General features: G+C 52.8%; 1 long non-coding RNA gene across 1 annotated transcript; it reads right to left on the reverse strand.

Moving 5' to 3' along the window:
* Positions 1-8,774: 8,774 nt before the first annotated feature.
* On the reverse strand, positions 8,775-9,750 carry LOC116535101. Its single transcript, XR_004262042.1, has 2 exons — positions 9,617-9,750; positions 8,775-8,936 (listed from the first exon to the last, which is right to left on the reverse strand). It is a non-coding gene; the product is annotated as an uncharacterized LOC116535101 (long non-coding RNA).
* Between the last annotated feature and the right edge of the window lie 1,923 nt (positions 9,751-11,673).

Raw genomic sequence — 11,673 nt, forward strand, 5'->3', positions numbered from 1 at the left:
CCCCCACCCATCCCAGGCTGAGGCCTCCCCTGGCCACCGCACCTGCCTGCCCCCTCCCCGCTTGCCGCCTGCCCCACCAGCCCTTTATCTCCATGCCTCGATGTTGATGGGTCCCAGCTTCCTCTTGGCAATGCCATGCTGCCCTCCACAGTGACCAGAGGCAGCTCCAGGCCTGTGGGATGGCCCAGCCCCCACTCTCTAGTGGCGCCTTTGACTCTACATGGCTAGACACTTCCCAAAACCAGACCCCAGGCTACCTCCCAGTGTGTCCACTCCAGCAGCAGTTCCTGCACCCAGCAAGCTGCCCCAGCCCCATGCTCATCCCCACCCCTGTCTGCTAGAAGTCCTGTTACTTCCACCTTCAGAACACAGCTGGAGAGCGCAGGGCTGGGAGGACAGTCTGCCGCTGCAGCAGCTCTGACAGCTTCAGGCACAGCCAACCTGCGCCCACCTCAGGGCCCGGCGAAAGCTGTTCCCTGGGCCTGGAAAGCTGAGCCCCAGCCTCTCAGCTCCCTCACCTGCTCGGGCTCTGCTTAGAGGTCACTTTCCCAGACCCGACACCTCCCTGCTGCATGTCCTGAAAGAGCCACAAAGCTCTGTCTTTGCTCCAAATGCCCTTCAGCCTCCAGCGGGCTTGCCCGACTCCAGAGTCCTGGGGCCCCGGCGCGGCTCACCTCTCTCGGCATCCTTGAATTTGATCGTCCTCCGCCTGAGCGGCCGGGGGCCGCCAGTCACCTCAGCCAGGAACGCAGAGCTGCAGAAGCCCAGGCTGTGGCTGCGGTTCCTGAGCACCAGCTTCAGCTCCTGGTTCTCCTGGATGAGCTGCACCAGCCGCCGCAGCTCCTCGTTCTCCTGTGCCAGCCGCTGGATCTCCTGCCGCAGGCTCTCATAGCTGCTGAGGAGGGACATGCCCGACAGCCAGGGGCGGCAGCTGATGGAAGCCAGTGGGTCGGCCGGGGACAGCAGACCCCGACATTGTGAGGTCAGCAGCTGCCCCTGCCCCCATGCCTCAGCCACATTCCGGGCTTCCAGGGTCAGGACCCAGAAGAGTCTCCACCACCCCCGTGGCAGGGTTGGCCTGACCTCTGACCTCCGGCCCCTACCGGCCAAATGACCAGTGGGTGCCCAGAATGGTCCCAGGTCTCCGACCGCCTCCAGGAGTCCTCCTTCCTGGAAGATGGAAGCTCCTTTGACCCAGCCAAGCCCAGGTATGTTGCGGGGGAAGAGATATGGGATTCAGTTGTCCGCACCCACCCATCTGACTGTCCACTAGCCCCCAGCCACAGCCTCCAGGCCCGGCCATGCCAAAACATGGGTCTAGGCAACTGGGCATGGTATCTGGGCAGTCACAGTTGGGTCAGGGAGGGTGGGTGCGTGGCTGCCCTGCAAGAGAGGGCCCAGCCACACAGGAGGACCTGGACAGCAGCAACCAGGGCAGGCAGGGCTACAGGGGCGGGGCAACTGAGAGCACAGAGCGGGGTTGCAGGCAAAGGGACGTACCAGGCAGTGCTGGGGCCGCCAAAAGGGAGGCTGGGCCTGTTTCTGGGAGGACAGGGCCCTGGTATTGTCACGTGGAGGTCGCGGCGAGGGGGCAGGTGCCCTGGAGGAGGCGCCACATCTGGGCCACGGCCTCAAGGAAGGGAACGGGGCAGGCAGCCCACCAGAGGCTGAAGACCAGGGCCTAGAGACGCCTCCCCGAGGACAGGAGAGCCACCCCCAAGGGTGACAGCAGGCTTGCGTTTTAGACCTTATAAAGGACTTGCTTCTTCTATCCAATCTCTTAAGGGGACACTTCTGCGCGGTTACTTTGGTTTTCTGGCTTTTTCTTACATTATGATTATTACGTATTTTACATCATGTTTCTCCTTTTGCTTGCTTGATGGGTCTCGTTTCCATGGCTGATGTGCAGATTCTCCTGGATTCTCATGTCCCCTCCCTGGATACTTGAGTGGCACCATCCCAGGACCCGTCACCTGTGCCAGTGGGGGTGGCGCCCCAAGGCTTGCGCTCCAGGAGACTGGGGGCAACTGTACGGAATCCCAACAGAAATCATTACAATTTAAATAAGTCCTATAATTAGGAAAAAATTATGGAGTATTTTTCCTTTTTTATTTTTTTTTTTTTTTTTTTTTTTTTTTTCTTTGAGACAGTCTTACTCTATCAACCAGGCTGGAGTGCAGTGGCACCATCTCGGCTGGCTGCAACCTCGGACCTCGGGTTCAAGCAATTCTCCTGCCTCAGCCTGGCTGCGTTTTTGTATTTTTAGTAGAGACAGGGTTTTACTCTGTTGGCTAGGCTGATTTTGCACTCCTGACCTTAGGTAATCTGCCCACCTCAGCCTCCCAAGAGCAAAACTTCATCTCACAAAAAAAAAAAAGAAAAAAAAGAGATTCCACTCAAGGGAGATTCTCCATTGCTGGAGGCGTCTTATGGCAAGGAATGTGGGCAGCCTCCAGGAGTTGGCATATCATGGTAAAAATATTGAAAGGCAAAGACAGAGAGAAAGCTTTGAAAATAACAAGAGAAAAATATGATTCGTCACATGCAAGAGAACCCCCAAATAAGATTAATGTCTGACTCCTTAGAAGAAGCAGTGGAAGCCAGAAGACAATAGGACGGCATACTCAAAGTCAGAAAAAACCTGTAAGCAAGAATTCTATATTTAGGAAAAACCACTTATGAAAATGAAGGTGAAGGCCGGGCATGGTGCTCACGCCTATAATCCCAGCATTTTGGGAGGCCGAGGTGGGTGGATCACGAGGTCAAGAGATTGAGGTCATCTTGGCCAGCATGGTGAAACCCCGTCCCTACTAAAAATACAGAAATTAGCTGGGCGTGGTGACAGGTGCCTGTAGTCCCAGGTACTCCGGAGGCTGAGGCAGGAGAATCGCTTGAATTCAGGAGGCGGAGGTTGCATATCACGCCACTGCACTTCAGCATAGGCGACAGACTGAGACTGTGTTTCAAAAAAAAAAAAAAGAAAGAAAATGAAAGTGAAATAAAGACAGTCCAAGACGGATAAAGACAAAATTTGTTGGCCAGGCGTGGTGGCACACACCTCTAATCCCAGCACTTTGTGAGGCCGAGGCAGGTGGATCACCTGAGGTTAGGAGTTTGAGACCAGCCTGACTAACATGGTGAAATTCTGTCTCTGCTAAATACATAAATTAGCTGGGCATGGTGCCTGTAATCCCAGCTACTTGTGAGGCTGAGGCAGGAGAATCGCTTGAACCCGGGAGGCGGAGGTTGCAGTGAGCCGAGGTTGTGCCATTGCACTCCAGCCTGGGTGACAGTGTGAGACTCTGTCTCAAAAATAAATAAATAAATAAAAATAAAGGGCCGGAGGGTTGCAAAGGAGCAATATGTGCAGTTTTTTTTTTGTTTTGGGTGGTTTTTTTTTTTTTTTTTTTTTTTTTAAGACAGAGTCTCCCTCCATCACCAGGCGCCAGGCTGGCGTGCAGTGGCACGATCTTGGCTCACTGCAACCTCCGCCTCCCGGGTTCAAACGATTCTCCTGCCTCAGCCTCCCGAGTAGCTGGGATTACAGGCAAGCGCCACCACGCCCAGCTAATTTTTGTATTTTTAGTAGAGATGGGGTTTCACCATGTTGGCCAAGATTGTCTCGATCTCTTGACCTCGTGATCCGCCTGCCTCGGCCTCCCAAAGTGCTGGGATCACAGGTGTGAGCCACCGCGCCTGGCCTGGTTTTTTTTTTTTTTTTTTTTTTTGAAACAGGGTCTCACTCCGTCACCCAGGCTGGAGTGTAGTGGCGCCGTCATGGCCAATGTAGCCTTGAACTGCCAGGCTCAAGCAATCTTCCCACCTCAGCCTCCCCGGTAACTGCAACGGCAGGCACATGCCTCCACACTCAGCTAATTTTTTAAATATTTTGTAGAAAGCCGGGCGCGGTGGCTCAAGCCTGTAATCCCAGCACTTTGGGAGGCCGAGGCGGGTGGATCACGAGGTCAAGAGATCGAGACCATCCTGGTCAACATGGTGAAACCCCGTCTCTACTAAAAATACAAAACATTAGCTGGGCATGGTGGCGCGTGCCTGTAATCCCAGCGACTCAGGAGGCTGAGGCAGGAGAATTGCCTGAACCCAGGTGGCGGAGGTTGCGGTGAGCCGAGATCGCGCCATTGCACTCCAGCCTGGGTAACAAGAGCGAAACTCCGTCTCAAAAAAAAATATTTTGTAGAGACAGGGTCTTGTTGTATTTCCCAGGCTGATCTGGAAGTCCTAGCATCCTCTGGCCTTGGCCTCCCAAAGTGTTGGGATTACAGACGTGAGTCGCCATGCCTGGCCATGTGCACCTTTTGCATAGCAAAGTCAGCCTGATACCTGGGATGGGAACTTTGGTGGATACATGTGAATCTTGCACCCCCTAAACTACCCTGAGCCCTCCTTGTTGGCAGAAGCAGCCTCTCCCATCTTGCCAGAGGGAACTGGGCAGTGGTTTCAACTGGGCATAGACAGTCACTGAGAAATAAAGATAAATCCTAAGCCCCCCAACCAACTGCACAGACTCCTTCTTGGCCAAGGGAACCCCAGAAACCTTGGAAGCTGAGTTCCTGGCCATGAGGGGATGGGAGGTCAGATGTCTCATTATCCCTGCTCCCTCACTAACCACCATTAGGCTTTCTTCCCTAAGGGCTAAACAGAAACCAGCCCCTTCCAAAGACTCCAGAGCTGATTTCCACCGACTCCCCACCCCTCCCAAATGGCCCCTCCCTTATAAGTTTTGACAAAACCACCTGCCAGCCTGCATTCCTTCCTGATAGAGACCACTGGCAGACCACCTGCCGGAGACTGTAGAGTGGCTCTGGTGGCCATGGGGTTGGCACGGGGAGAGGCTTCGTGTCATGTGCTGCACCATTTGATGCTGGAGGCCTGAAAACCCCACCCTCAGATCACGATAATGCTGCCTTTTTTTTTTTTTTTTTTTGAGACGAGTTTCGCTCTTTGTTACCCAGGCTGGAGTGCAATGGCGAGATCTCGGCTCACCGCAACCTCCGCCTCCTGGGTTCAGGCAATTCTCCTGCCTCAGCCTCCTGAGTCGCTGGGATTACACCACCATGCCAGGCTAATTTTTTGTATTTTTAGTAGAGACAGGGTTTCACCATGTTGACCAGGATGGTCTCGATCTCTTGACCTCGTGATCCACCCGCCTCGGCCTCCCAAAGTGCTGGGATTACAGGTGTGAGCCACCGTGCCCGGCTTTGCTGCCATTTTTTGAACATGAGTCCCATGGGGAGGCGTGAAGCTCAGTCGTGTGTTAGTGTGCTTCTCGTTTCATGAATATTCATGACTCCTCTTACAGCTTATTGAATATGTATTTGGCCACACCCTTCAGCATAAATCCCTGTTCCTCGTGCCCCTCCCATGAAGTATCTGTTTTTGGCTTCTGACTGGAGGCTACGTTTCCCAGCCTGCCAGAATGGAGGCCCTGCAGGCTGCAGCCCTTTATGAGAGACAAAGCTGTCCTTTCCAAATGCATGAACCTCACCATGCTTCAGTTGACATCACCACCATGGCTGCCACTTTAGATGAGCCTGCTGCCCTGGTCCTTGGGAGGTGAGTCCAGTTCTCACACTCTGGAATCTGAACTGGCCTGTGGGGAAGCAACACTCTGTGTGCTCCCGGTCTTCACCTGAGAGCCCACATAGGGCAGGACACCCAGAAGGCTTTGGAAATTGACCAAGGGGCGTACGGCAAAGCAAGCAGCATTTATTTAACAACATATACTAAGCCTTGGTCAGAACAGGGGGAATCTGTGGTGCTTGCGCTCAGCCTGCTCCCCCCAGTCCCCAGCTCCCTGTCATAAAATCTCTACTCACCAGGTGCGATGGCTCACGCCTGTAATCCCAGCACTTTGGGAGGCTGAGGCAGGTGGATCACCCAAGGTCAGGAGTTTGAGACCATCCTGGCCAACCTGGTGAAACCCTGTCTCTACTAAAAACAACAAAAATTAGCCGGGCATGGTGGCAGGTGCCTGTAATCCCAGCTACGCAGGAGGCTGAGGCACAAGAATCACTTGAACATGGGAGGTGGAGGCTGCAGTGAGCCGAGATTACACCACTGCATTCCAGCCTGGGCAACAGAGTGAGGCTCTGCTCCGGGAGCTGCAGCTGAGAACACGGGCTCCTTCTTCCCATCTCCTGGCTGCAAGGCAGAGGCACCACACAGGGAGAGACTCACAGAGAACATGAGGCCTCCCATCCCCCAACACCTGCAGCAGCACAGGAGTCTCACTCTGGGAGAAGCAGGCCAGCACGTCCACCCCCAGGTCCGCAGATGCTGCCCCGGTGAGAGGCGGTCGTACGGCGGTGGCTGCAGGGGGCCGCCTCCCTTAGGAAGCACAGTGTGGGAAAGTCACGCCTAAGGCGTATGGGAGGCGTGGGAAGCTCAGTGGACAGCAATTAGGAAAAAGCTGACAGCTGCAGGAAAGTGGTAACCACAAATAAAATGGCAGATCAGCCTGGAGTATAACCAAAACCCAGGGACAGAGACGACAAAGAAAGGGCCCTGTAGATACTGCATCCATCCCTGAGAGTCCAGAAGGTTCTGCACGGTGCCAGGCTGCACCCAGCCAAAGCAGCCAGAGCGGGCACCCAAGCTGAGTGGTGAAGGCATGCTGGCTTTGCTGCCCTCACAAATCACCACAGACTTGCAGGCTTAAAACAACAGAAACTTACTATCTTACTGTCCTGGAGACCAGACGTCCAGGCTGAATCTCATGGGGCTAAAATCAAGGCTTTTACAAGGCATGGTTCCTTCTGGAGGCTCCAGAGGAAAACACGTGCCTTGCCTCTTCCAGCTCCTGGTGTGTGCCAGCACTCCTTGGCTTGCAGACACATCCCTCTGATCTCTACCCTGGTGGCTGCACAGCCTTCTCTTGTAGTCAAATCTCCCTCCATTTCCCTCCTATAGGATGGTTGGAATGACATTCAGGGGCCGCCTGGATCACCCAGGATCGTCTCCCATCTCAAGCTCCTCAACTTAATCACATCTGCAAAGTCTTTTTCACCTAATGAGGTGCATTCACAGGCTTCAGTGATTTGGGCCTAAGTATCTTTGGGGTCGTTATTTAGCCTGTCATGCTTGCTAAATGCGGAGCAGATTGGAAAGCTTTCCAACCACACACAAATCCATCAGCAAAAGACAGAGCCACTTCATCCCACTGAACCCCAGGCTGGAATCGCCCCAAAACAGCGGTATGGGGGTTCCCACAAAGGGAGTGCCCAAACTATCAGAAAATGAAGCCTTTGGGGTTTCAAAGAAAGACGTACTAAACACCAGGGTGACTAGTCCAGAGCATTAATTAGGGGAACCTCGGTATAGAGAGCTGCAGCACTCCTCCAGACAGCAAGAGATAAGGGGTGTTCCACCAGGGTGTGCCCACACCAAGGGGGCCAGAGAACGGAGTTTATGTGTGGGTTCAAGGCATTTGGTTCAGGGCTAGGCCAGTCTCCTTCTCGTAGACCCAGGTACCTTTATTAGTGCCTGGGAACGTCCAAGGACCCGGTTTAAGTTCAAGCCTGCTGGATAAAACCTGCAGCTAATGGGTCACAAAATGGTCAAGGCCCTCTGATTTTTGGTCAGGACACAGAAGGAAATTGAGAGAAGGCTGGGCACAGTGGCTCACGCCTGCAATCGGGGCATTTTTGGGAGGCCAAGGCAGGCGGATTCTTGAGGTCAGGAGTTCCAAACCAGCTTAGTCAAAATGGCAAAACCCCATCTCTACTAAAAATACAGAAATTAGTCGGGTGTGGTGGTGGGTGCCTGTAATCCCAGCTACTCGGGAGGCTGAGGTGGGAGAATCGCTTGAACCCAGGAGGCAGAGGTTGCGGTGAGCTGAGATTGCACCACTGCACTCCAGCCTGGGCAACAGAGCAAGACTCCATCTCAAAAAAAAATTCTGAGAAATTGAGGGACCCTACAAGAGACTTGTTGGCCTGAGGAGCTTAAACCCAACCTTTGACCAATTGGTGGGGGGCACTAAACTATGCTGACACAGCATGGCTTCTAGGAAGCCAGAAGTTCTGAAACAGAAGGAGAAGGGGGAGCTGAGCAGAGACTTCCGAAGCTGCGAACTGCGGGGGACAGACACGTGGAATCCGCCCAGGCAAGCACTGAACAGCCTGAAAGAGCAGCAGCAAGCACAGCGGCACTGGCCAGTCATCACCCAGAGCTGACGAGATATGCTCCAAAGTGTCCAGTTTTCTTTTCTTTTCCTTTCTTTCTTTTTTTTTTTTTTTTTTGGTGTTGTTTCGTCCCTTTTCCCGGGTTGGAGTGGCGTGGTGTCGTCTCGGCTCACTGCAACCTCTGCCTCCCTGGCTCAAGAGATTCTCCTGCCTCAGTCTCCTGAGTAGCTGGGATTACAGGCACGCGCCACCACGCCCAGCTAATTTTTTGTATTTTTAGTAGAGATAGGGCTTCACCATGTTGGCCAGGCTGGTCTGGAATGCCTAACCTCAAATGATCTGCCCACCTGGGCCTCCCGAAGTGCTGGGATTACAGGACTGAGCCACCATGCCTGGTTTAGAATTTGTACCTGGATGTTCACCTACCCATTAACCAAACTCTTCACCACTACCCCAAAACACACACACCATTTCCAGCCTCTGGGAACCGTCATTCTACTGTCTACCTCCACGAGATTAACTTTTTTAGCTCCCACATACGGGTGAGAATATTCCATGTCTGTGCCTGGCTTATCTCACTTAACATAATGACCTCTGGGTTGCCGCAAATGGCAGGATTTCACTCTTTTCGTGGCTGAAGGGTATTCTATTGTGTGTACGTACCACATTTTCTGTATCCATTCATCCATCTGTATCTTAGGATGAATCCGTATCTTGGCTACTGTGAATGCTGCTGCATTAAGCAAGGAGGTGCAGGTGTCCCTTTGATATGTTGACTTCAGGATGCTGTGACTGTCACACAGGATAAAGAGCAGACAATAGTAACTGCCTTTGAAGGGGCCCAGACTCTGGGCTTTGCTGGCAAAGATGTCAAAGTTTAGCTTATGCAAAGGCCCATGAACAGAGTGGCCATGGTGGCAGGGATGGTGGCTCTGTGTGGTCCTACTGACTGCTGAATGTCCAACCCATAGAAGCAGAAACCGAAGACCTCGGCCAGCTGGGTACAGTGGCTCACGCCTGTAATCCCAGAACTTTGGGAGGCAGAGGTGGGCGGGTCACCTGAGATCAGGAGTTAGAGACCAACTTGGCCAACATGGTGAAACCCCATCTCTACCAAAAATACAAATACAAAAATTAGCCAGGCGTGGTGGTGGGCGCCTGTAATCCCAGCTACTTGGGAAGCTGAGGCCGGAGAATCGCGTGAACCTGGGAAGGTGGAGGTTGCAGTGAGCCAAGATCATGACACTGCACTCCAGTCTGGGCAACAGAATGAGTCTCTGGCTCAAAAACAAACAAGCAAATACCTCGGGTCCCTCCTACCTGCAGGAGCAGCGATTGTTCTTCCCAGAACTGACACCTACTCTGGATACAGCTTTGCTGTTCCTGCCTGTAGCTCCTCCACCAGCACCTCTAGCCCAAGCTTTTGGAATGTCTTACCTCCCACTGGACCATGTTAAATACTACTGACCCACCTTAAAGCCTAGGAGCATGGCAGTGAGCTCATGTCCCTGGGACTCACTGGTCTCCCACACCCTTGTCAGCCCAATGGAATGAAGGCACGGTCTGCTGAAGGCTCTACCCGCTGCCAGCTGGATGTCAGCCCCTGCCAGGGCGGGGCACTTCTGCTGGGATGCGCCTGTGCTGCCCTAAGGGTTTGGGGCTCAAGAAGAAACAGGCTCACCAGGAAGTGTCGGGGAGCAGTTACAGGATCCTCACCCCCACAGCCTCTTCCCAGCTTGGGCCCCAGCAAAGTATTTACAGAGTCGTATATTTCGTAAAATTTGCAAAAGTGAAATATCTTAACCACAACCAGCTAAAACTGTCTCTTCCGCCTGCAATGGGCCATCAGTCACTCCCTCCCCTGCTGCAGGAGCTGGAGGGGGCGTTGTGGGGTCCAGCTCCTGGGAGGTTGAGTTGAGGGTACGTTTTGCTTGGATTTCGTGGGAACAGTCACTTCCTGATATAGTTACGCCATCGCTAGTCACTGAGGCGTAGAAATGGCTTCCAGAAACACCCACCTCCCTCCGCGGCAGGTCATGACACAACAGCTGACGAAATTGGCTAAGTGTCAACTCAGAGAGGATTTCAGGTTAGTCATAAGCAAGAAAACAGGAGCTCAAATTCATTTTTTTGTTTTTTGGGGTTCTGGGGTTTTTTATTTGCTTTTTGAGACAGAGCCTTGCTCTGTCACACAGGCTGGAGTACGGTGGCACAGTCATAGCTCACGGCAGCCTCGGTAGAGAAAGGGTATTGCTGTGTTCCCCAGGCTGGTCTCAGACACCTCACCTGAAGCAATCCTCCTGCCTCAGTCTCCCAAAATGTTGGGATTACAGGCGTGAGCTACCTTGCCCAGCCAAGCCCTAACCTGTTATGGCTCATATGTAAAAGCGATTTGTTAAGCAGTTTTCTCAAATTTAATGACAATTCAAAAAAATGTACATATTACCCAAAGGAGCTTTTACCTGAAAGAAACTTAAGTAATAAAACTAAATTGTGATTAAACATGTTAGAGGAGAAACCGAATCGTTTTCTTTCTTCGTTTCTGTTATTTGTTTTTTTGTTTTGGCAGGGTCTCATCGTGTTGCCCAGGCTGGAGTGCAGTGGTGCGACCACCGTTTACTGCAGACTTGACCTCCTGGGCTCAAGTGACTCTCCCACCTCAGCTTCCCAAGTAGCTGGGACCATAGGTGTGCACCACCATGTCCAGCTAATTTTTTATAGAGACAGGGTTTTGCCATGTTGTCCAGGCTGATCTCGAACTCCTGGGCTCAAGTGACCCTCCTGCCTCTGCCTCCCAAAGTCCTGAGATTATAGTCATGAGCCACTGCGTCTGCCATCTTCTCTTTACATATAGAAGGTTACATTATAAAGGTGTTGTCATCTTAAGAGTGCATCAGAGGGCCAGGCGTGATGGCTCACGCCTGTAATCCCAGCACTTTGGGAGGCTGAGGTGGGCGGATCATGAGGTCAAAAGATGGAGACCATCCTGACCAATATGGTGAAACCCCATCTCTACTAAAAATACAAAAATTAGCTGGGTGTGGTGGCACATGCCTGTAGTCCCAGCTACCTGGGTGGCTGAGGCAGGATAATCGCTTGAACCCAGGAGGCAGAAGTTGCAGTGAGCTGAGATGGTGCCACCGTACTCCAGCCTGGTGACAGAGTGAGACTTTGTTGCAAAAGGAAAAAAGAAAGAAAGAAAAGCGGGGGAGAGAGAGGGAGGGAGGGAAAGAGAGCATCAGAGAGGCTGGGCGTGGTGGCTCACGCCTGTCATCCAAGCACTTTGGAGGCCAAGGTGGGCGGATCACCTGAGGTTGGGAGTTCAAGACCAGCCTGACCAACATGGTGAAACCCCATCTTAAAAAAAAAAAAGAGAGGCCAGGCGCGGTGGCTCAAGCCTGTAATCCCAGCACTTTGGGAGGCCGAGGCGGGTGGATCACGAGGTCAAGAGATCGAGACCATCCTGGTCAACATGATGAAACCCCGTCTCTACTAAAAATACAAAAAAAATTAGCTGGGCATGGTGGTG

The sequence above is a fragment of the Sapajus apella genome, unplaced genomic scaffold, assembly GCF_009761245.1.
Source record: "Sapajus apella isolate SASKATOON/1434 unplaced genomic scaffold, GSC_monkey_1.0 scaffold3, whole genome shotgun sequence".
NCBI classification, from domain to species: Eukaryota; Metazoa; Chordata; class Mammalia; order Primates; family Cebidae; genus Sapajus; species Sapajus apella.